This window comes from Oenanthe melanoleuca, chromosome 8, assembly GCF_029582105.1.
Source record: "Oenanthe melanoleuca isolate GR-GAL-2019-014 chromosome 8, OMel1.0, whole genome shotgun sequence".
NCBI lineage: Eukaryota > Metazoa > Chordata > Aves > Passeriformes > Muscicapidae > Oenanthe > Oenanthe melanoleuca.
The window spans coordinates 28,343,648-28,365,879 of NC_079342.1; the positions used below are offsets into that span (position 1 = coordinate 28,343,648).

Genomic DNA, 22,232 nt, shown 5'->3' on the forward strand with positions numbered 1-22,232 from the left:
TGAACAGTTTGGCCACCCAGGTGGGAACCCATGCCCCTACCTTCCTCCTTCACAAAAATTAAGTCTGGTTTGTATAAGTCATTGGTGTCATTCCTTATGTGTCGTTCCTAAAGTCTAGTCCAGTATTTCTTTTTAGCTTTCTTTGGTAACATTTAGGTATTTATACATAGCTATTTTAATGAACTCTCCTCCCAGCTACTTCTTCACTCACTCAACCTTTCCCCATAGCCGAGTGCTCTTTAATGCTCTTTGTTGCCCTCTGCCGGGCTCTGGGTTTGGGGTGCTGAAGTCAACAAAAAACAGGGGTAGGAGTGGACCGGTGTCTGGGGAAGGTGAGGGGGACGGAAAAAGTGTCCGGGGGAGAGTAGTCTGAATTGGGTTATGGGGCGCTGCCCCACCTCACCCATTGGACTCAGCGCGCCGGCCGTGAGTCTGTCTCAAAGCGCCGCGGGGCCACGAGCATCCGCCGGGGGCTCCGCGCAGAGCGGAACCGCCGCGGCTTCTCCTGCCCAGGCCGGCCCTCGCCGCGCCCCCCCTTGCTGGTGGCTCACCCGCCCGTCGCGGGCGGGGCCCTGCTGGGGCCGCGGGCGGCCCTTCCCTCAGACCTTCCCCGAGGCGGGGCGCGGGTGACGCGCACCCCGTGGGTAGCCTCGGCAGTGAGCTTCCCCCGGACGCCTGGGAAAGCGCTGCTACCTCTATATATAGCCTCACTTGGGTAGCTTTTCGCGCTCAGGGTGAGGCACCGGCACTACCCGGCACGCACTACAATATATGCTGATTGAGGGCCGCCCATTGGTCGGAAGGGAGACTGGGGGCGTGCCCCGGTGTGGAGCTGGAAGCGCAGGCTCATGGCGGGGGACGGGCGTGCCGCCTGACGGGCTGCGGTCGGAGCTGGGGCCGGCAACCTCTGTGTTGGGCAGTGGGGCCGAAACCTGGCTGGGGCAGGCTGTGGGGTCTCGATGTCTGTCTGAAGGCCTGTGGGGTTAACACTTGCCTGTGATGGGCCGTGCGGTGGGGGTCCCCTGGTGAAGGGATGTGTGGTAGTGGCCGCCCGTGGCAGGCTGTGGGGTTCGTGCCCCATTGATCCAAGATGGAGTCCGAGCCCTGTTGGTAGCAGGCCTGGGGACGGGCTGTGGGGGGAGTCCAGGCTGCCCCAGCAGTTCCAGCAGGGTGCTGTGAGGGCTGGAGGCGGTGCCTGAGTGTGTGCATGGTTTTAACTCCCCCAGGCTGCCCCGACAGCTCCAGCAGGGTGCTGTGAGGGCTGCCGGTGGTGGGTGAATGTGTGCATGGCTTTAACTCCCCCAGGCCCGCAGTGCAGGGACTGCTGGCTTTTAATATCAGGGTATGGAGGCCGATGTGAGCCTGGGGCACCTGCGTGGGCAGATACAGGTACTGTCACCTGGCTGTCCCCTCTTCCAGGGCTGCTTTGCTCCCAGGACTACAGAGCTGGAAGTGACTGGCCGAGCCCAAGATGCTGTGCTGGGGTGAATCAGGCTGAGTGCAGCACACAATTCCAGTGGGTTTCCTGAGGATGGAGACCTGTATCTGGGATGTTTCTGTGGGTGCAGGGGGAGGGACCCCCATGTTGCTGGGTGTCCTCACAGCTTGGTGTACTGCAGCTGTGCACCCACACACCTTTATGTCCCTCAGTCCCAGCTGGAGGATGCTTTGGGCAGCTCTTTGATGGGGGGTGGGGGAGATGTCAGGATTTTGGTTTTTGGCTTGGCAGAGGCTTTTTGCTGCCCTAGGGTCCTTTGAGTTGGTTTAAAGGGGTGTGAGTGTGCAAATCTGATGCCTCAGGTCTTGGACATCCTGCTCTTCCAAGACTGAACATAGTCTATCCTGTTACTCAGGCAATCTTTTTCAGAGGAAAAATAAGTACAGGGGACTCCTTGCTTGTGGAAGTTGAAGATCTGACAAATAATTTTAGAAATAAATCCTGTGATTTTAGATTTGCTCCTCAGATTTTTGGTTTCTGGCTCTACACTTCATCCCCCTGAGGTTGGAAGGAGTCAAATAGCAAAACTTTTCTGAAGTAGAGTGTGCTGTAAATCCCCTTAGATTCAGTGTGCAGCCATGCACGTGGAGTTCAGGAGGTTCTTTGCTTGCCTGTTGCACTCTTGATACCACCTTTGGACGTTTGGAGATCAAAGGTCATGGAAAAGTTTAGAGGCTGAATCAACCTTAACTGTGTACCTGAGCTGGGTATCAACATCAGTTAAAGAACTAGGAAAAGAGAGTCTGTGTTCTCTTCCACCCCTGAGGTTGTCTTGTTTTGGGTGAAAGGTGATTTTCCATTTGCTACTTTCTGTATGAGGGAACATAGAGGTAGGACAGCTGTCTGCTTGGATTAGGAAGGCAGAAGGAGCTGATTTTTTTCTGTGGGGCTTTGGTTTTTTCAGAGTCTGGGAATATCCTGGGTAACCTGGGTATGGGGAAAGTTTGCCTGTGAGTTGCTTTCTTGTGGCCAGTGAATTCAAGGTAAACTAGGACTAAGACTCCCTTTTCCTTCTTCATCCTCTCTTGAGAGCAGTGGAAATGCATTAACCTGATGCTAATTGTTAACGTGATGGATGGCAGCAATTAGGGTCTGTAATCCAGTCTCTGGATGTGGAGTGCTGTAGTGCAGCCTGGGGAAGCTCTCTGCTAAACACCCTGAGCTGGGATGCAGCATTCCCGGAAGCCCTGGAGTGCTCCTGAATGCTACTGCCCTTGGAGAGAGTTGTGTGTGTTCTCTGCACTGGGCTTACTGTGCCTGAAACAGCAGTTTATTTCAGATTTACAGCCCTGTTTTGCTGGATGCTGCTTTCTCCAACAGCATCCCCCTGGTCAGGGTTGCTGAGAGGAGGCACTGCCGTGCCCGACATTGCAGTTTGGGCATATTTGTGTATGATGCTTCCAGTCTCATGTGGGTTCCACTGGGCATGGCAAGGCCGTGCTCATTTAGAACTGTTATTTATTAAAAGAAGTGCTAGGTGGTGACCCTGTCTCTGTCCCTTCAGCTCCTGGTGACATCAGTGACACAGCTGGTCTTGCAAGGTCACTCATTTCCCTTTGTTTAATGATCTGGTGAAAACGAGCTTCCATTGCTCTCTGGAGTGTCACTGGGACATGAATATTGATGAAACCTCGGTGGTCCCGGTGCTGTCACAGCGTGGCAGGCTCATTTGGGGCTGCCAGGCAGTGTGGGGAGCTCTGTGTTGGAACGATGATAAAATGTTGCTGAACTCTTCTCCAAGGTGCTGTTGGACACGTGGAACTTGCAGGTTCCTAGCACAGCAGCAAGAGGCTGGGCTGTGTTTTCCAAGGCAGGGACACAGCACTGTGAGCATTAACAGGGGAGGGATTCATCCCTCAAACATGAGAGTGCTGCAGGTATGGGAGAGTTTGTTGGTTGCAGCTTCAGGTGGCAAATGATCCAGTTAATGGAACATAAATATTCTCCAAGGTGGAACTGGGGTGAGGGCAGATGCAATGCAACATCTCTTCAAATGGTCATTTTGGGCTGTAAGAAATGGGATATGGCTGTTATAGATATACAAAGAAAGAGCATGATTTTAAATTTGCAGAGTGAGTTAATCCAGGTGAGTCCCTTGCAGCTTCTGCTATCCTATGTAGAAAGGTCAAGGTGACAACTGAATTCTTGTAAACAAAACAGTTTTTTTTCTTTGAACAATGAGGTATTTTGCCTGCTAATTTTGAATATATCACGCAGTATGATGTGCCTTTCAAAAGTGTATATTTAATATATGTGCTTGAAGGGCAGAGAGAACCCCAGGTCTTGTTCTGAACCTTTATTGTAGCTCCTGCAGTCAAGGTGTATGGCTGGTAACCTTTGTCCTAACTGTGGAGAAGGATCTGCTTCTCTTGGAATAATGCAGATCTGACCTGCTTTTGCTTAGAGCAGTATCTTCCTTTCCTGCCTCAGGTTGCAGGAGAGCCCTTCTGCAGGAATTTCTGCTGGGTTGAGGCCATAGGATGTTGGCAATGTCTGGTTTTAGTAATGGACACTAAAAGATACCCATTCTCCCTCAAAACCTTCATAAAACAGTGCCTGTAGGAGCTGACCCTTGCTGATCAGGTTTTTGCACCAGCCCCTCATTGCACGTTGCAGCAGCCCCTTGCTACACTGAGGGACTGTTCCAAACTCCTCTGATCAAATGGAGCATTGTCTTTCTTGCAGGTCCTGCCAGATGTGGCACAACTGAGCTCATTTAAGTTTTGTTTTTTTAGAAAGTGGATATTGGCTTGTGTGGTCTCCGAGCCAATGGTCAGTGCCAGCTGTTGTGTTTTAGCAGTGTGGAAAACCTGCTGTAGTAGAAAGACTGTGAGGCTGCCTTTGGAAAGGATGCACATGAAAACAGATACAGTTAGACTCAATAGTCTTAGAGGTCTTTTCCAGCCTTAATGATTCTATGATTCATACTTCCTCATCTTTGCTAGGGCACATTGGAGATTCTCAGCCCCCTAAGGATTTTAGGGAAGACTGACCCAATTAAACCCTTTCAGAGCTTGTGCCCATGCACCAGTGTTTCTGGAGCATAATCTGTATGAGTAAGAAATAGGAGAGGCTGTGAACCCTGAGGGATCTGTGCCACTGCTCTTGGAGATTTAAGGGTCTGAATAGTACCTTGAGGATGTGGATTATATTCACACTAGGGGGAAGGAAGCAAAAAAAATATTATGCTTTTGGCAGCATAGGGTAGAAGCATCACCTTTCCTGACATGTTTTTCTTGAGTGGAGATGGTATCCAGTGGTAAAGGATGAAGAGGAGTTGCATGCTGTCTGGTGTTAATTACAAAGGGAAAACCACAGGAAAATCAAACGAAATTGAATCCCACTGCATTTGATATTCCCAGAGTTGAAGGCCTCAGTACGTCTCATTAGTTTAAAACCCCTGATGGAGAGAGCTCAACTTCGAACAGGAAAATTGATATGACATTGAGACCTGGGAGAGGATTAGCTGTCTGCCTCAGAACTTGTCCAGAGGAGTTGAACATGCAAATGTTCCCAGAGAGCAGCTCCCTGCAAGAAGGATGCTGGATAATTAAGGCCCCTGGGACCACACAGTTGCAGCAAGGGAGGGATGAGGTCTGTGTGTCTGAAAAGTCCTTCCACTGCATTCTCTCTGTGTGGGAAATAATGCCTGGGCAGTCAAACCCAAAGCTTTGTGTGTGCTTGACTGCTGGTGACAGAGATGCTCAGTTCCAGCTCTCAGTGGAGTTTGCAGGTGCTGGATTAGGATTGAACTATGCAGGGTGTGGCACTCTTGGACTGATGAACTGGCTTGTCTGACAAAGATATCTGTGGAAGGTGTGTGGCTGAGACATAAGCCTAGGTTTGGCCCACAGGTGATTTGAGCTTTTGTGGCAAAGAGTCTGGTTCCATTTTGCAACCCTGCAGCAATGCTGAAGGCCCAAACACACCTGGTTGCTGCAACCCACTGTCTTTAGTGGTATGAAAATTGCAACACCAAGGCAACGTGTATAGAAAGGTGTAACTGCTTTTCTAGTGCTTAAGCTGGTAGGAGGTGTTTGCTTGGGAATGCAGGCCATGGGATGTACTGTGCCTGTCAGTTTGTATCTGTGAGTCTCTGCTTTGGGCCCTGCTGGGTTTCCTGTTGTGATGAAGTGTTCTGTAAAGCCATATGTGGAGAGAGGATATTTCCCATTTTCTCCTGCAAACCCCAGCCGTGCTACGTGCGCTCTTAGGCAAGGTGCTAATGATGAAGAATCCATGACTTGTCAGCACACTGGGGTTTTCAGCTTCTGAAAACAAAACGTGTTGGTGGACTGGCTGTTATCTCTGTGGCAGGTGGAGCTTGCAGACCATACCAGCATCACTGGGCTTCTTGTGTGCTCAGAGGGCTGTTTCTAGCTGGAACATTGCAGTCCTCAGGCAGGATTACTGGAGGGCTGGCGGGATCCCCTTCTTCCAGTAGGGTGATGGAGGCTGTGGAAGCCTGCAGGAATCTGGCCATCAGCATGATGACTCTTCTTTGGACAGAAACTGCTGCCCAAGTAGCCAGGAGGTGATAGTCTGTGCATCCCTCTGGCTTTCTCAGAGGGAAATCTTGTCTCTTGTTGAAGCAGTGACCTGAGGCAGGGATCCTCCTCACCTATTTTCTGCCTGTGTGCCTCCCTCTAGCCTGCTTAGAATAAGCAGACCTTCAGATTCTCCACTGGAAGAGCAGCTCCAGGGAGGAGCCCCAGAGGAGAACACTTGTCCCAGCACAGGGCATCGCTCACTCTTGACATTGCTGCTGGAGAATATGTTGGCAAGAGCAAGGAGCTGTGCTTTATATAACTTGGTGTCACAGCTTCCATCTGAGGGTAGCCTAGGTCAGGACTCACAAGCTTGGGAAAAGCATCAACATGGAGGACTTGAGAAATGGATAAAATCACCCAAGAAGATGATTAGAAGGTAACTGTTGTTTCCTGCAGGGTAAAATAATGGACTTCAGGTTTAAATCAAACAGCTTTACATGCTATGGTGTGGGAGCTAATTCAGCCTTGGAAACATGTTGTCCTGGGACACTGTGGCAGCCAAAAAATATCATGAACCTTTAAAAAGGAACTTGGCAATTTCATGGCAGATAACTCTTGATGATGGGCCTAAACACAGCCCTGAAGCAATTTACAGCTTGGGAGTTTTTAAGTGCTGGGCTGCTAGGAGCTGGAGAATCATCCTGGGAAAACACTTCCACCTTCTCTTCAGTTCTTGCCATTAGCATCAAGGCCAGTTCCTGTGGGAGACAGGAGGCTGAGTTGAAGGGACCTACAGTCTCTTGGCTGGTGGATTACGAGTGGACAAAGGTGGGTGAGTGACCCTATCACCCATCTTCTGAAGCGAGAGCCTCCTTTTTTGAGAGATTGGGATCAAAAGAGCCTTTTTGGGTCTAACACTGTGTTCCTTGGTACAGGCAGATGCTTGAGTGATTCCTCTGGTGCCCATGCCTGCCCGTGCAGAAGTGGAATTTGTGTTTAGGGAGTTGCTTGGTGACAGTTCTGGAAAGGTTTAGAGAACCAAACAGTTAAGTAGGATTAATAAAAACGTATCAAAATTTGTAAACATATATATCACTTCTCTTTGATAATGGAGGATCAGTTAATAAGTATTTGCCATCAATGTTCCTACCAGGAAGCTTTCTCTGGAAGCGTTTCTGGGGCTGCTCAAACAACCCATTTATTTCTATCATTTTAACAACCTGTTTTCTCAAGGCAGTTGAAATTACTTGCTCAAAAAGCTGTCTCCCCTCCTCCTCACCTACAACATGCTCTATTTTACAAAGCCTTGGCTCAGTCTCTGCCTTCTGGCTGTGTCCTGAATGGCTGGGGAAGATCCTGGAAACTGGTGCTGACTGGGATCTTGCTCTGCTGGAGGTGTTGGCAGGGCAAGTGGGCAGCTTTGGGTGACAGTGATAAGCTGGGTTATAATCACTCATGTGGAGATCTCTTCCTAAAAACCTACTTATGAGGGAAATCAGGAGCTGCCTTGATGCCTAAGTGTATGTGTGCACTGGAAACACTTGCACTGGCTGGAGGAATGTTGGTTTGGCAATGTGGGAAGCAGGGCACTTCTTTAGCTGTTCTTCTGTGGAATAAAATGATATGACATCCCACTGATGTGTTCTGAGGACTTACAGTACACTGACCTCTGTGCCTGGTGCTTTCAGCACCTTGATGAGCTGTTGTATATATCCTGGTTTTCTTCCAGCACAGAGAGATCCAGGTCCCTACCTGCTGCTTCCAGGATTTGTGGGCATTATGTAGGTTTGGATGATTTCTTTGGGCTGTTGGATCAGTATTTCTTCCTCTTCATATGTGTGAGTGGGTAGCTGGTTCCCAGAGCAATGATGTGCCTTCTTGAAGACTGCAGGATTAGTTGGGTTTGGTGCAGAAGTAGTTTAGGTTTCCTAGCCTGGGCACATCCCAGGACAAGGCTTAAAAGGCCAGTGTTGAAAATGGGGATGATCCCTGCCTGGTACAGAAGCAACTTACCCTTGATTAAGGAAAGATGACAGGTGATGAGTGAAAGCTTCAGCTTCCAGGGTTCTTCCCCATGTACTTCTTGCAAGGATTTAATTTCTCAGGCTGTACTGATGCTTTGCCTTTCCCTGGGAAACTGGGAGCCATGTGATTTTGACATTCTCTTATTCCCTGGGGTTATTCCTTGTCCTCTCTGGGGATGTGTTAGGGCTCTGCTTTGTGAGATAACTAATAGGGCTGTCAGCCCCCTTTTCCCAAGAACCTGAGAAGACAAATAGTCCAACATGTGTAGCCACCTTTGCATGTCCTGAGGCCCTGTCAGGAGCCAGCAGGGTGACGGATGGGCTGACGAGTGGGGCTGACACAACTGGGTCAACACGAATGTCAAAGGGGTGGAAGCCATGCCTCCTTCTCCCCTCTGCTTGGCACCCCAGCACCTCTGGGCCAGACACTGGCCACTTATCACCCTTTCTTTCAGTGCCTGCTGTAAGCTGGCAGCACCAGAGCCTTGTCTAGAAGAAAGACACAAGTCATAGTCCTAATGTTCCACTGTGGAGCTGCCATCTGTCCTCTCCTTGGATGTCACTGCCAGGGCAGCCTGGGAACATAACCCAGTGCTAATGCTGTCAGGCAAACATCTGGTTAGACTGTGCTCTGTCCCTCTGCCTTCCCAGCACACTGTGGTGCTGTGTTCCCTCAAAAAGGTGAGCTTCATGTACCTGCACATACAGATGTGTATATATATCAGTTTTTTTCAGAACTTCAACTCTGTGCTTTGCATCTTAATGCTGCTTTCCCTGCCCAGCCTCCTACAGCCTCTCCTCTCTCAGCTTTTGTGCTGTCGAAGGGTTGCTTGTTTAGAGAGGACTGTGCAAATAATCTCGTGAGTTTCTCCCTTTATGGATGGGTGAGGAAAATTTGGCAAAGTAGCTGCAAATGAATCTTGGGAGCATTCTGGACCGATGAGCTGAGAGCCCTGAGCCAGTCTCATTGTGCAAAATCCATTAGCCATGAGCAGAGCTGCTTCTGGACTCGGCATTCACTACCTGTTGTGGCCTGAATTAGCCCCTAATTTCTGTCCCTTACAGTTAAAATGACTCAGACATTTCTTTTTGAGATGGGATATTGCTTCTGATTAAATACCCTAAAGCCATGGTTCTCCTGACTATTAAATTGTTCTCAGGAATGCACTAATCCTCTTGTCTCTGGGTCACCTGCATGTCACTGTGGGGCTGGAAGAGGTACTTTGCTGTAGGCAAGCAATGCTGAGACACATTTGAGGACTTGATGGCTGCAGGTTTAATAAGATCAATACTACCTCTGCAAAAGATTATATGGTATACTAGGCAGCAAATAGAGCACTTCTGCTGGATTTGGAAACCATTTATTGAGTCTATTAGGGATGGTGAGGTAGAAGGGATGTGCCTGGAGTGAGTTGCACAGTCGTAGTAGTTGAGACTCCCACATTAAGGGTTTTTTGAAGTCTATTAAATAATGGAATTAAAAGAAAGGAGGAAGTTTTGTCTGAGAAGTCACACCTGCAAGCTACATTGGTCAAAGAACAGAGGAGAAACATGCTGCCCAGAAGATGAGTGCTTGCTTCTGTATCCATTGGCCTGCGCTGCCTCCTCGAAGCCTTGAAAGATGTCGGAAGCAAGAGAGGGTTGTCTGTCAAGCTTCTGTTGGGACAAAGAGCCAGTCAAGGTGGAAGTTTGGAGGTCCTCCTCTTCCCACCCAGCAGGCTGTTGGGTCTTCCACCCACAGCTGGCAGGTCAGAAGCTGTCTTGTGCTGTGGAACATCCCTTGTACCACACTATGTGCCAGGGTTGGTGCTGCTGCCTAACGTAGTGGGTTGGCTTGAGTTAAGGGGCGGCTTTTGGGAACTCTGCTGGTCTTGTTTGAACTGCCCTGGTGTTGCCATCACCTCCTGTGGTGTGCCCTGGAATAACTGGCTCTAATCACACATAAGCAATAGCCTGCCTGGGCACCCTCTCTGCCCCTGGGGAGCACAGCAGGGCACCTAACTCCTGTCATTTCTCTGGTGCTCTGTCCAGTCTCATTTGAAATGCCTTGCAGGATGAATTACAGTGCTCTAAGGGAATCTGCAAAATAGGATCACAGGCCAATTGAATCCATCTGCAAAATGCGGGAGGATGATGTATCACCTCGCAGATGAATTGTGCTCACCCCTTCTTTTTTTCAATTTTTTTTTTTTTTTTTTAATATTTTAAAACTCTTCATGAGAATAAGAACAACAAATGCTTGAGGAACAAGGAGCTGGATCAGGCCATGCTGTCCAAAGGTGGGTGATGCAGAAGGGAAGTAGGGAAGCAAGGAGAGATTCACACTGTCTTCTGGCCAGTCTGATCCCTCTGAAGCCAGACTAAAGTATAGGAGTGTTTCATGGCATAAAATGTGCTGGGACAGGCTGGAATTACCATTCATGGGCAGGCTTTAGGGACAAATAACAACCTGCCCAAGTCAATCAAAGCAGCTTCAAGTAGGAGCCAGCAGGTGCTCTGACCTCCCCCCATGGATGTTGCAGGTACCCCAGAGCATCTTGGGGCACAAAGGCAGCTGAGTGCAGCCCTCAGAATCTGATTTAGCAATTCCTGTCTGCTCCTTCCCATGCTCCCCCGGGAATGTGATCAAGGTCACCCATCTTGGCCCTGATGTGGCTGGACTGCCAAGGAAGAAGTTAACCCTCTTGCACTTCAGGTGGATTGAGGTTGGACTGGTGTTACCGAACTTCCTCCTCCTCCGGCTGGGATGCTCCAGCCGTGGCCTGAGGGGGAAGGGAAATGAATTAAACCCATCTTCAGACACGTTTGTATTGATTCTGTCACTTTCTTGCTGCTTGCTGACAGGTGATGGATGGCTCATAATGCGACCGGCACAGTACATTACGTTTCCCATCCAGGGACTCCTAAATCATTTCAAATTTTCAAATTCCCTAATCAATATTTTATCAGTAGCAGAAGAAAGTGGAACAGACCCATTTCTCAAGAGGTAGAAGAATGAACGTGTGTGGATGCGTGCCTGCACATGCATAGGCATGGGAGTTTGGGTATTTATAATCACAACTAAGGCACTGTTAGTATAACAATTATATCTGCAACCAGAAAATAAATACAGAAGTAGGACCAGGAGTGATGCTTACATTTAAGTGACTTCGTGATGAAGTAAATTAGAGATTTAGATTTCTGATATGAACATGGAGGATTAATGCCATGTGGGCTTTGCACTCATTGCTCAGCTGGTCTCTCCATCCTTATGCCAGGTGCAGGGGGATTGAGGCAGGTGCAAACATGCCTCATTTTTTGGGAAAGGAAATTGGATTTGCAACCACATGTATTGCAGTGGGACTCAGATCTCTCACACTGAAGCAGTAATGGGGAAGTATCCCTAGCAAGCTTGTCTGGGCTGGATTGTGTGGCCTGGATATTTTTCTGGCATTTTAACCAAGCATGGTGCTGCCTTCTTGGGACTGGGGTAGGCAGAGAAGGATCCTGTTGCTGCCATGATGTTGGCTCCTGGAGGCTCCTGGGCACTGGGAGACTAGATGGGAATGTGTGATGCAATGATTGTGCTTGAACTGGTTCTGAGCAAACGGCGTGTGCCTTTCTACTCCTGGGCTGGCACTTGCTGCCACAGTAGGATGTGATTAAGGTGGGGCTGAGTGAGGATAGAGAAGGAAGGACTGGGGCATTTCAGAGGAGATGCAGGTGGATTTCATGACATTAGGATATTGTGGAGTGGCTGGCTCCAAACTGGGACCCAGATTCAGTGACTTTCCATGTCTTCCACACTGGGCTTCCTCCACCAGTAGCTCCCAGTTCCTGCCTGGCAAACTGGCTTTCTACTGAGATTTCGGATGGAAGAGACCAGGGAAAAACGGAGCTGATTGTCCCTGTGGTAGGAGTGTGGTCTGTGCAAAGTGGAGGCAGCACAGGGCTCTGTTCTTTCCCCTCTGAAAGATGATCCTGGTGAGACAGTCGGAGTATGCCTGTCTGTCCAGAGAATGGCTGCTTTCCACAAATCCTTCCTGCGCTGGTGGTCCTTCCTTTGTGCTCCTTGCATCCTCTGACCTCACCTGCTCCACAATCTTTCTCTATCCAATTACTCATTCTCTTAGACTCTTGTTTTTTATTCCCAGACTGGATGTTTTCCAAGTAAAAGATTTATTCTTAAGCTATTTTTTCCTTCCCTGTGAAGAGAGCTTCCAAACAGCACAGATGTGAGGCTAAACATAACCTTCCTTGTTACTGTCACCTCTCCTCAGCGTTCGCCTGGCTGATCGGGTGTTGCCTCTGCTTCTAAGTGTTGTTTCACAGCTCAGTTGTAGCTTGCTGCTGGAATACACAAGGTAGGCTTGCAGGAGAGAGCAGGCTACTGCTCTTGGGAGCACAAGGTAGAGCTCAAGGGTGGCACTTAATCCCATGCTGACCTCTTGGCCCTTTCCCAGGCTGTGTGGGGACCCTTAGCCCTTTGGGCTGGTGCAGTGGCATGGGCTGAATAACAGGGAGAGTAAGGCTCTTTTTCTAGAGGTAGTTTAAAAAACAACTTTTTACTCATAGTAGAAACTTCAGTGCCTTTCCATCCTGACCTCTCTACAGATTAGGGGAGAATCACAATGCACTTTCCCTAAGGCAAGAGTGGCCTCACCACCAGCAGGGACGTCTTATACTGCAACACTTCTATGCCAACATTTTTTCTCTGTGTTCAAAGTTTTCTGTGGGCTTGGTTTCAGAGACTGGATCCCTGCTGTGCCCATGTAGAGGTGAAGTTTGCAGCTATACCCTTTTCTCTCTATTATTACATGCTCAGGGTTTGCCAGGGATGGGGGAGGCCTCTGGTTTGTGCTGCCCATACTGCTTCCTCCGCCAGAAGGCACTATGTGTAACAGGAACCTGGTTGAACATTGCAAAAAGATGTGTGGAAATAACTGATTTGCTTCTTCTGAAAGCCTGTGCCTGATCTGCAGGAGCAGGAATCCTTTTGAAGACCTTCTGCATACTTCATGTGTACCGGAGGCAGGTTGCAAGGCTGTTTTTCCTTGGTTCAGATAAGATTTAATTGAACCAGGGAGAAGTCAGTGTTTGCTGAGTCATTTACTGATCTGATGGCTGTTTGGAGTTGGATCTGAAAGTGTCTGAAAGCAGAGTTCCTTCAGCCATGCTGCTCCGGGCAGTGTGTCTGTGCTTCCTGGAGCACAGCAGGAGGGAGGAAAGAAGCTACTGAGGTGCCTCCCAGTGAGACAAGGTATTTGTCATGTAGCTGTCACCAACCACTCTTCAAAGCAAACTTGGTCACCCAGACTGCCTGCGGCTTTCCCTCTTTAAAATACAATAGCAGGAATTGTAACGTCCTCTTGTTCTGGTGCTTTTTGAGGACACATCATGTGTTTCACTGTGAGCAGGACAAGAGTCAGACCTAGACCTTGGTGCTTCTTCTCAGCTGCCACCTTTGCAACACATATGTAAGTCCCTGTCCATAGCTGACCTAGACAATGACTGCGTTTGGCTGATAAACTCAGTCCTTCTGCACAAGAGGTGAAGTCCATTGTTTGGGCACAGATGGCCCCCAGTGCTGTTTCCTTGGATGAGAGATGTTCTGAAAAACTCTGTACCTGAGAGAGAAATGGGTCCTTACCACCTGAAAAAGTTTGCTGTGGAATTGTGTGTTGCAGTTCTCATCTTTGTGGTTGCTGTTCTTGGGAAAGAGCAGAGAAACTGGGAAACTCTGCAAGGAGGGTTAAGATCAGCTCAAACAGGAGGGGATGAGGTGAACTGGCTCCTCAAAGGCAGTGCTTAACCCCCATTTGTCCTTAGGACAAGGAATTTGTTCAACCCTAAAACTCCAGGATGCAGCTCCACCCTACATCTTAAGAGGTCTTTTCCAACCTAAATGATCCTGTGATTCTGTGTCTTACATGCTTTAAAATATACTCGGGTGTCCTGAAATGATCTCAGGTTAGGAGCTGTGATTTATGTCCCTCAGGATAAGAGCCTGTGGCACACACATCTCAGCTTGGCTTTTCGCCTTTCTCAGCTGGCAGTGCCAGGGCTTTCTGCCCCTTTTGTAGTGGGACAGAGTTGGTCAGGGTGGCACAGCTGCTGTAGGGGCAAGGAGGATGTGGGCTGAAGATACCTCAAGACTTCATGTCAGAGCTGTCACTTGCCAGCCTGGCCAGAATACTGTGCAGGGAAGAGAATTTTGGGTAACAGCAAAGCAACACAAAGGCTCTGCATGGTTTTAATATCCAGCTTGAGGGAAGTCCTGTTCATTTAGTCTTGATTTAAAGTGGTCTGGGGAGGTGAAATCCTATTGCCTCATCTGGGTCTAAGCTGGGTGCTGATAAGCAAAGAGCTGTTTTTCCCTGCCAGCCACTTCTGCCAAGCCAGAAATAGCCTGCCCAAGTAAGCTCACCATAGCAGCATTTCTCATTCAAAAGTTAATAAGCTTTGAAATTGGATTTTAATCAACTAATCTTTGATCCTAGGCACTAGAGCTCGATTAGGAGCGTCCAGTAAACCAAGTTACATCTCTCTTCCCTGCTGTCTTCCCCCTGCCCCAATCTAGCAAAGAAAAGGCTGAGAAATGTTTCGGCATGTAAGGACCTGTGCATTTTAGGGTTTGTGTTGTCCCTGTTCTTTTGAACTGATCCTTCCCATGGATGAATGGAAAAACTGATCTCTGGTGGACATCTGCTCTTCCAAGGCTGTAAATGTCTTTTAACATCTCCTTTTGGGAAAAGGGCTGGACCCCTTTTTTAGCAAAGGTTTGGATTCAATCAGATGAGGTGGGACAAGGGATAGAAGATCTGCTGGGGCCCTAACCATATCCCTCCTATTCCCAGTGTCAAAATAGAGTACCATTAATTCTGCATCCCGCAGAATCATGAAATAGCTGAGGTTAAAAGGGCCTTTGGCATTTTGCCAGGCTGCACAGGAAATTATATCTGGACTTCAGGGTTCTGTAGTTAACACTTCTGCTCAAGGGATGGATTCAGCTCAGACCTCTCCCCATAAATCTGAGCTCCTGTCTCAATTTACCCTCCAAACACTTTTCTCTTGATCAGATAGAGGCTGTTTTTATTTTTTAAAGCTATATTTAGATTTGGGTGTACAAGGTTTTATTTCCTATAGGAATACTGGCTTGGTGAGCTCCCCAAGGACCACATAGTTCATCCCTGTGCTTGTGGAATGGTCAATTCAAATGGCAGAGGATTTGTCTGGGCAGCAGAGTAAGCACACAGAGGCACTGCACTGCTCACATGCTGTAGTCTTGTTATCTTGGGTCATCTCTGACACTGCTATGGTGTCCAGGATTGGGGTGGGCTCTCTAATGAGCACCTCATTCTGTAACACCTCACACTTGGGATGCTGGGAGAGTGGCACAGAGGCCCTGGAGTGAGCTGGCCACGGGTGCTTTGGGTTTGATGGGATGTTGGGGAAGCCGGTCACGCTGGCTCTGAGTGGAGTCTCCATATGTCTCTGCTCTCCAGTACTTCTGCTTGCTCTTCCAGTAGATGTTGTATTTCCCTTGCCCTGGGCTATGAACATCCATCTGAACATTTATCTTCTTTCCTCTGAGGAAAGGCAGCTGGGGGAGTGTAATGATCCTTCCGAACACACTTTACAACCTAGGATATCTATTCCATATAAAACTACCCTAATGGTCAGCTTTTACTGTTTCCAATACTTTTCAGGGGATTTAAGCTCTGTGATGGTACTTGCCAGGAATATGAACTGTGGTGTGTCAGCTTTTGGGGGCTGTCCAGCCTGTGCTGGGCTGACAGGTAGCTTAAAGGGAAGGTGGTTTAGTGGGCAGGATTGGCTGGCCCTTCAGAAAATAGTGTGCTTAGGGTGAGTCAGCTTCCTCTGGAGGTGATGCTTCTAGCCAGCCACAGCCACATGATAAATTAAAAGTGACAATAATCTACTAACCCTCAGGCCTGTACAGTTAGCAGAGCTGATTGTACCAAGGGAGGGATGAAGTTAGCATGGTTAGGATCCTCTGAAGCCTCTGGATTTTAGAGATCTTGTAGGGTGCTGATCCCCAAACCTCCCCAAGCTGTGAGTGGAATTCAGAAGCCCTCACTGGGCTGATCCTTAGAAGGAGTCCAGAGCAGGTGTGATGCCCCACAGAGTGGCAGGTGGGGTCCCAGAAGCTTTTTTCAAGTCATACTCAAAATAGAGGAGGTCTTGCCTTGTGTAACCCCAGCTGTGAAGAGATTATAGCCTTGTCAGGAAAATTGTAGAGTCTTTCAAGTTTTTCCTCATGTTTTCCATTCCTACTTGATATTTCTAGCTGTGTGTAGTTTTCTTCTTTTTAAGTTCAGATAGAGCTGCCCCCTCCCGACAAACCTCAGTCCTTTCTTGGGTCACCAAAGACCACACTCCTCACTCTGGTGGCATTTGTTGGTCTTTGTTATTTTGTGGAGCTTTTTGGAGTGAAGTTGCTGAATCCCATAACAGAGCAGCATGTCTGGTATAGGGAAACAGCATTGCAGGCCTCAGCTTGTCCTCCAGGCTCCATGAAATGTGTGAATGAGATGCCAGCAGCCATGGTGGATGTGAAGACCAGATCCTGCCTGCTTTGGGATGTGTGAATGTTTTGACCTTCTTAGGACTTCCCACTGCAATGTTTTAGGGGCTGATTTCTGACAGAGCTCTGCATCTCTCAGCATGTGTCCAGCTCTCCTGCACAGTTGACCCCAAATCTGAGCATGAGATCAGGTTTGGACACTTCTCCATGTTCTGTGGTATATGTTTGTGTGGCTGAAGAGAACAGGCATAGCTCAAAATATTTAGGAAAGAGCAACTCATCCTATTCCTTTTTCCTGATCGTCTTCTCAAGGTGATTCCTCCTTGTTGCTTCCAGCCAGCCACTGGAAGGGCTAGAATCTCTGGAGATGTCTCTTCTGGAAAGCCACTCAAGTTAGAGCCAGCTGGTGAGTTACAACTTTCAAATCTGAGATTTTTTTCAATGGTGTTTGAATGGAAAAGCTGCATGCCTAGCGAATTGTGCTTTTAAGTTTGGTTTTGGTTGGGAGTTTTTTGGGAAAAAATTAAGGCTAAATGAATTATGTTGTGCAGGTAGAGGTAAGCAGTTGATGGTCATGGAAGCAGATCTTCTTCCCCAAGAAGACCTTGGGGACCTGCATGAGTTGAGAATACAGGAGAATCAATTTTGAGTCCATGTTCAGCTTGATTCAGAGCAATGTTGAGCTTTTTCCCTCTCTTAGGCTCATGGCCTAAGGAACCTCTGTGCTTAATCTCACCTAATATTATGTATCTGTCTCCTTGAAAAAGGTTGGCAATATTGAAATAGCACTTTTAATTGTCTTTTTCATGGTTATGTTGTGTTAGGGCAGATTTGGTTATGACTGAGGAAGCTAGTAGGAGGATGTTATGGAAATGCAAGCCTGGGCAAAGAGGAGGAAGAGGAATGGAAATTTATTGTAAAACTATTGCTCCAAGGGGAGGGGAGGGTGTTTGCCTAGAAATGTTTTGAAGGACTGATGCTCAGTGCACTGACAGAAGCCAGTCTGTGATGAACCACTTGGAAGGTTTGATGATGCTTAGAAGTTTAGACTGAGGACCCACCAGTGACATTATTCTTTCCTTTTAATGAGGGCAGAGTTTGTCTGTATCCTTAAGGAGGAGGACCAGATCCTTGACTCGTGTAGAGATGGTAGTTCCCAGTTCTCCCTTGGAAGGCTGGGGCTGGCCTGGATAAACTACAGATTTTACTTGTCTGCCCTTCTCCCTATCCCAGCACAGAGTCACCTCCAGCTCAGCTCAGGATCTGTGGCTCATCCCTTGTGAAGGACATAATGAAATCTTGCCTAGGTGACAATCTCCAGGGACTGCTTTGCCGAGACTTGTCAGAGCAGTGGCAGCCACAGACTCACTTAAATTCCAACAGCAAGCTAGTTGGTGCCAAATGCCATTTGTATCACTAAGAAAAATGGTAAAATCATTGTTAGGTGTTCACTAAAATACTCTAAATTTTAGAGAACACGAAGCATGAGTCAGGCATTGAAACCAGCATCCAAAGGAGGGAGGGAGTGGCAAGAGGCAGCAGGAGTGCTTATGAAATATTTTGTTTCACTGGCAAGAAGACAAGAAATAATTGGGCCTTAAATCAAGGAAATGGGAGAATAGAAACAGCAAATCAAGGGAAATGGTGGAAAATTAGGTCTTAGAGTAGAGAAATGTGTACACATGATCACCTGGTGGTTCTGGCAGAGATATATGCCCATAAATCTTCACTTTTAACCTCTTCCCTGTTGCTTTATGGGGAATAGTGTCAGGCTTGCTGGCCCCATCCATCTTTTCTAGAGACTACTGACTTTGGTTTCAACTTGCTTGGTGCTGAGCCCCCCCTGAGTGGCCCACTGAATCTGTTTTAGAGCTGGAGAGGGAGTTCCCAGCCTGCCTGGACTCCTTGGGGCAGCCTGGAGACTATGACCCCCCAGAGAAGATAATTGTACAGATCCATCCTGTACGTGGGATGGGGTTGGATGGATGAGGTGAGCCACGGAGGACTCTCTCCTAGAGCTGTACTGTGTGTGTATACACTCACAGATGCTGAAATCTAGAAGAGTAAGGTACCTCTCTGGAGACACAGCCACCTCCCTACTGTTTAGGCACAGGACATCTCAGCAGAGTCTTCCAGCCACAAATTCTGCTATTAAAAAAAAAAAAAATTAAAAAAAAAATCCCCTTTATGCCTCCCTTAAGGTCCCAGGCTTATTTTTCTTATAAAAATAATGAAAAGTAAAAATAAAGCTTTCCCTGTTTGCTTTCTGCCAGCCATCCCTCCCTTTGCACAGTGCTCATTAACTCCCCTAACGCTCGAGTCAGACACGGCCTCTGGTTAAAAACAGCAACCGCCCTCATGCCTTGCCTGTTTCCCAGGAGCTGGCAGCCAGACAATAACAGCAATGGGATCATCTTCATCAGAAGATGTCAGCCCCTCTCAAAAATTTACATAACATGAATTTAGAGTCAGGGGGGCAGAGAGGAGGGAAGCAGATCGAAAAATAAATAAAGAATTCTGGAAAAAGAATTGGAAAGAGGAACCTGCTGTTTGGGAGAGGCTGCTGGAAAAGCTGCCTCTCTGCATGTCCCTGCTGAGGGATCTTTTGGGCAGGTAGGAGTTTCTGCTCCAGGATCACAGGTGATGTGAGTTATGTTGCTGCATCAGTGGTTGGACTTGATGATCTTGGAGGTCTTTTCCAACCTTAATGATTCCATGGTTTTCCCCAGCACAGCCTTTCTGATCCACTCTGATACCTGGGGTGAGAATACTCAGCAAGAGTGGGGTGTTAAATTATTGTGTCAGAAACAAAAGTCTCTGCTGAATATTGTTCTAAAATAGCCAGCTGGGGGCACATTCTTTGAGGAGCTCTATTAGTCAGATAAAAACATTGTCTTCTGATATTTAGGCAGAACGGGGGTGTCCAGAAATGTCTTAAAACAAAAACTGCTCCTACAAAGCCTTTAATCTGATTTTGTTAGGCTGTTGGTACATCCTGGTGGGAATCTGATGTTGGCCCACCTTTGGCTGCTCTAGGGCAGCTGCCCAAGGAAGGCAAGCCCAAGCCCAGCGTTGGTAAGCACTGTTAGGGTGATGCTGCTGATCTCCAATTCCTGCTTGAAATGGCTGCATACCCAGAGGGAAGGGGAGAAAGCCATCACTCACTGCTTTGGTGTGGGAGGAATTGTATCCTATTTGGGCACCTGGGGTGAGGCTCCTGAGCTACCTGGAGGAAGCTCCTTCATCTGTGGCTGTCAGCATAGCCCAGTCTGGTGTTACATTACCTTGGGGTTCAGTGCTTAATGCTATCGTGGGTCCCCTTTCAATGCCTGGACATTGAGGTTTTTGTTTTGTTTTTTTAGTTATCACTCCAAAGTGATACAGAGGAGTGAACACTTGTGCCAGCAGCAGATGAGGGTACCAGCCACTGTCTGGGGCCATTATGCAGAAGTTCAAGTTCTGGCCAGTGTGCTGAGTCCTAATGATCCCCACCTGAAGCGACATCAAAGATATGTCAGGCAAAATCTTATTCTTTATTAGTGTATGATTTTGTGAATGTGGGAGATGCTGTTTGGAATGAGCATCTGGGCACAACAGTCTTGCTATTCCTGCCTGCTTTTCCATCACCTCACTCTCTGCCTGTTTGTTTGCTATTGTGCCTGTATTATTTTTTTCTCTCTCCTCTTGCTTCATCTCTAGCGTGAAAAGTTATTCAGCCCCTGAGTGCACGGGAGCCTATTGTGCACAGAGAGCTGCAGCACAAAGGATTCCAGAGACAATCTTGTTCCCTCTCACCAGCACAAGCTGCCCAGCCAGATTCAGAAACACATCTGCAAGTCTTAAAAGGAGTCATGCTCTGTTTGACTGCAGCTTAAAGCACGGGGAATAAGGGAGGGAGAAGCTTTTTAGGAGCCTGGTGGGTTTTATTAGCCCACCCATGGATCTGTGGCACGGATGCAGCCCAGCCCATGCAGATGTTAGTGAATGCCCATGTTTGAGATGGAGCTTTACTTTGCAGCTGGTCTGAGGATAAGCAGGATAACTCTCCCCTTGAGAACCTCTGGTTTGTGGGGTATGGAGATACCACCCCAGGCAGGCTGCAATTTTAGCACCAGAATGGCTGCCCTGGTGGTGTGTAGATACTCATTAGTCCTGATGTTAAGCAGGGCTCAAATCTGGGTGCAGACGTCCTTAACTGCTTTCCTGCAGTGGCAGCTCTGAATGGCACTGTGCTGTAGGCATGGATCTACTTCCTCATAAGTAGCTTCATGTTTTCCAGGGCTTCCATTGCCCAGAGAAGTGCCTGTGCAGGGACACCAGAGGGTGTGTTGCCAGCCCTGGCACATGGTGGCTGAAGCACAAGAGACAAGTTCAGGAGACCTGGTTTCTATATCTCTCAGAGCTGTTCCAGGTAAGCCTGCTTGAATGCTGTCTTGACACTTGGCCTAACTCCAGCTTCCATAGCAGGGATGGGAGAAGCTCTAGGCTTGGGTTCTACAGGTCAGTTTAGTCACTGGTCTAATACAGCTCTGGTCCAGCTGGGGCAAAATGGGGTTTTTCTGACTACAGAATAACAGAATGGTTGGGATTGGAAGAGGCCTTAGAGATTTTCCCATTCCAACCCCCTTGCCATGGGCAAGGACACCTCCCACCAGACCAAGTTGCTCTGAGTCCTGTCCAACCTGGCTTGGAGCACTTCCAGGGATGGGGCAGCCACAGCTTTTCTGGGCAACCTGTGCTAGGGCCTCACCACCCTCACAGGGAAGAACATTTTACAAATATCTAATCTAACCTCCTCTCTTTCAGTTTAGAGCCATTCCTTCTCTTCCTGTTGCTCCAGAATCTGGTCCAAATCCTTTTCCAGCTCTCTTGTAGCCTCTTTCAGCATGGGAAGGGGCTCTAAGGTCTCCCTAGAGCCTTTTCTTCAGGCTGGACAGCTCCAACTCTCCCAGCCTATCTCCACTGGAGAGGTGTTCCATCCCTTTGAGCATCTTTGTGGCCTTCCTCTGGACTTGCTTCAAGAGGTTCACATAAACCTGTGGAAAACCAGGGAAACCCCTCATCTGCAGATCTGCACAAATGGGAGGGTTGGTTAAACCCATGCCACTAATCATTCCTTGCTCCAATCTTGTGATGCAAAGTATTCCCAAGCTCATGGGTCAACCTTCAAGCTGAGATGTGCTCTGTGAAATGTCAGGATTTTGCCTTGGATGCTGTTGGAGTTCAGCACTGCACCGAAATAGGAGGAGATATCCAAGCAAATGGCAGGGACAAACAGATTTTAAAAAGCTCTGTCTTTGCAGTGTGCTGTTTATTTTAGCCTTTAAAGACTCTGCCTTACTTCTTTTCTAAACCTCCTGCTTTGATTTCCCATTCACAGTTGTCTTTCTGGCAGCCCATGGGAGAAAGGAGACATGGATGAGGGTTAAAGAACAGCTGCAGGAACATAATTAATGCTTTGCAACATTTCTGAAGGCCTTTAGCACCTTGCCGTGACCCAGCATCTGTAACATCTGTGCGTTGGCAGCAGCCAAGCTGTAAAACTCCCCTCCTCCAAGTACTGCACAGAGCAACTGTCGCCTGCCTGAGGCGTGCAATCAGGGTGAAAATGTAACAAATCAGTACAAAAGGCAGGCTGGAACACAGATGGAAGGTCCTTGGGTGCCGGGTTTGGCAGTGGTAAGGGGCTTCCG

At 48.1% G+C, this 22,232-nt stretch overlaps 1 long non-coding RNA gene across 1 annotated transcript; it reads left to right on the forward strand.

The window, feature by feature from the left end:
• Positions 1-801: 801 nt before the first annotated feature.
• Positions 802-20,893, forward strand: LOC130256401 (uncharacterized). Its single transcript, XR_008841106.1, has 3 exons — positions 802-1,270; positions 16,852-16,945; positions 20,819-20,893. It is a non-coding gene; the product is annotated as an uncharacterized LOC130256401 (long non-coding RNA).
• Positions 20,894-22,232: the final 1,339 nt, after the last annotated feature.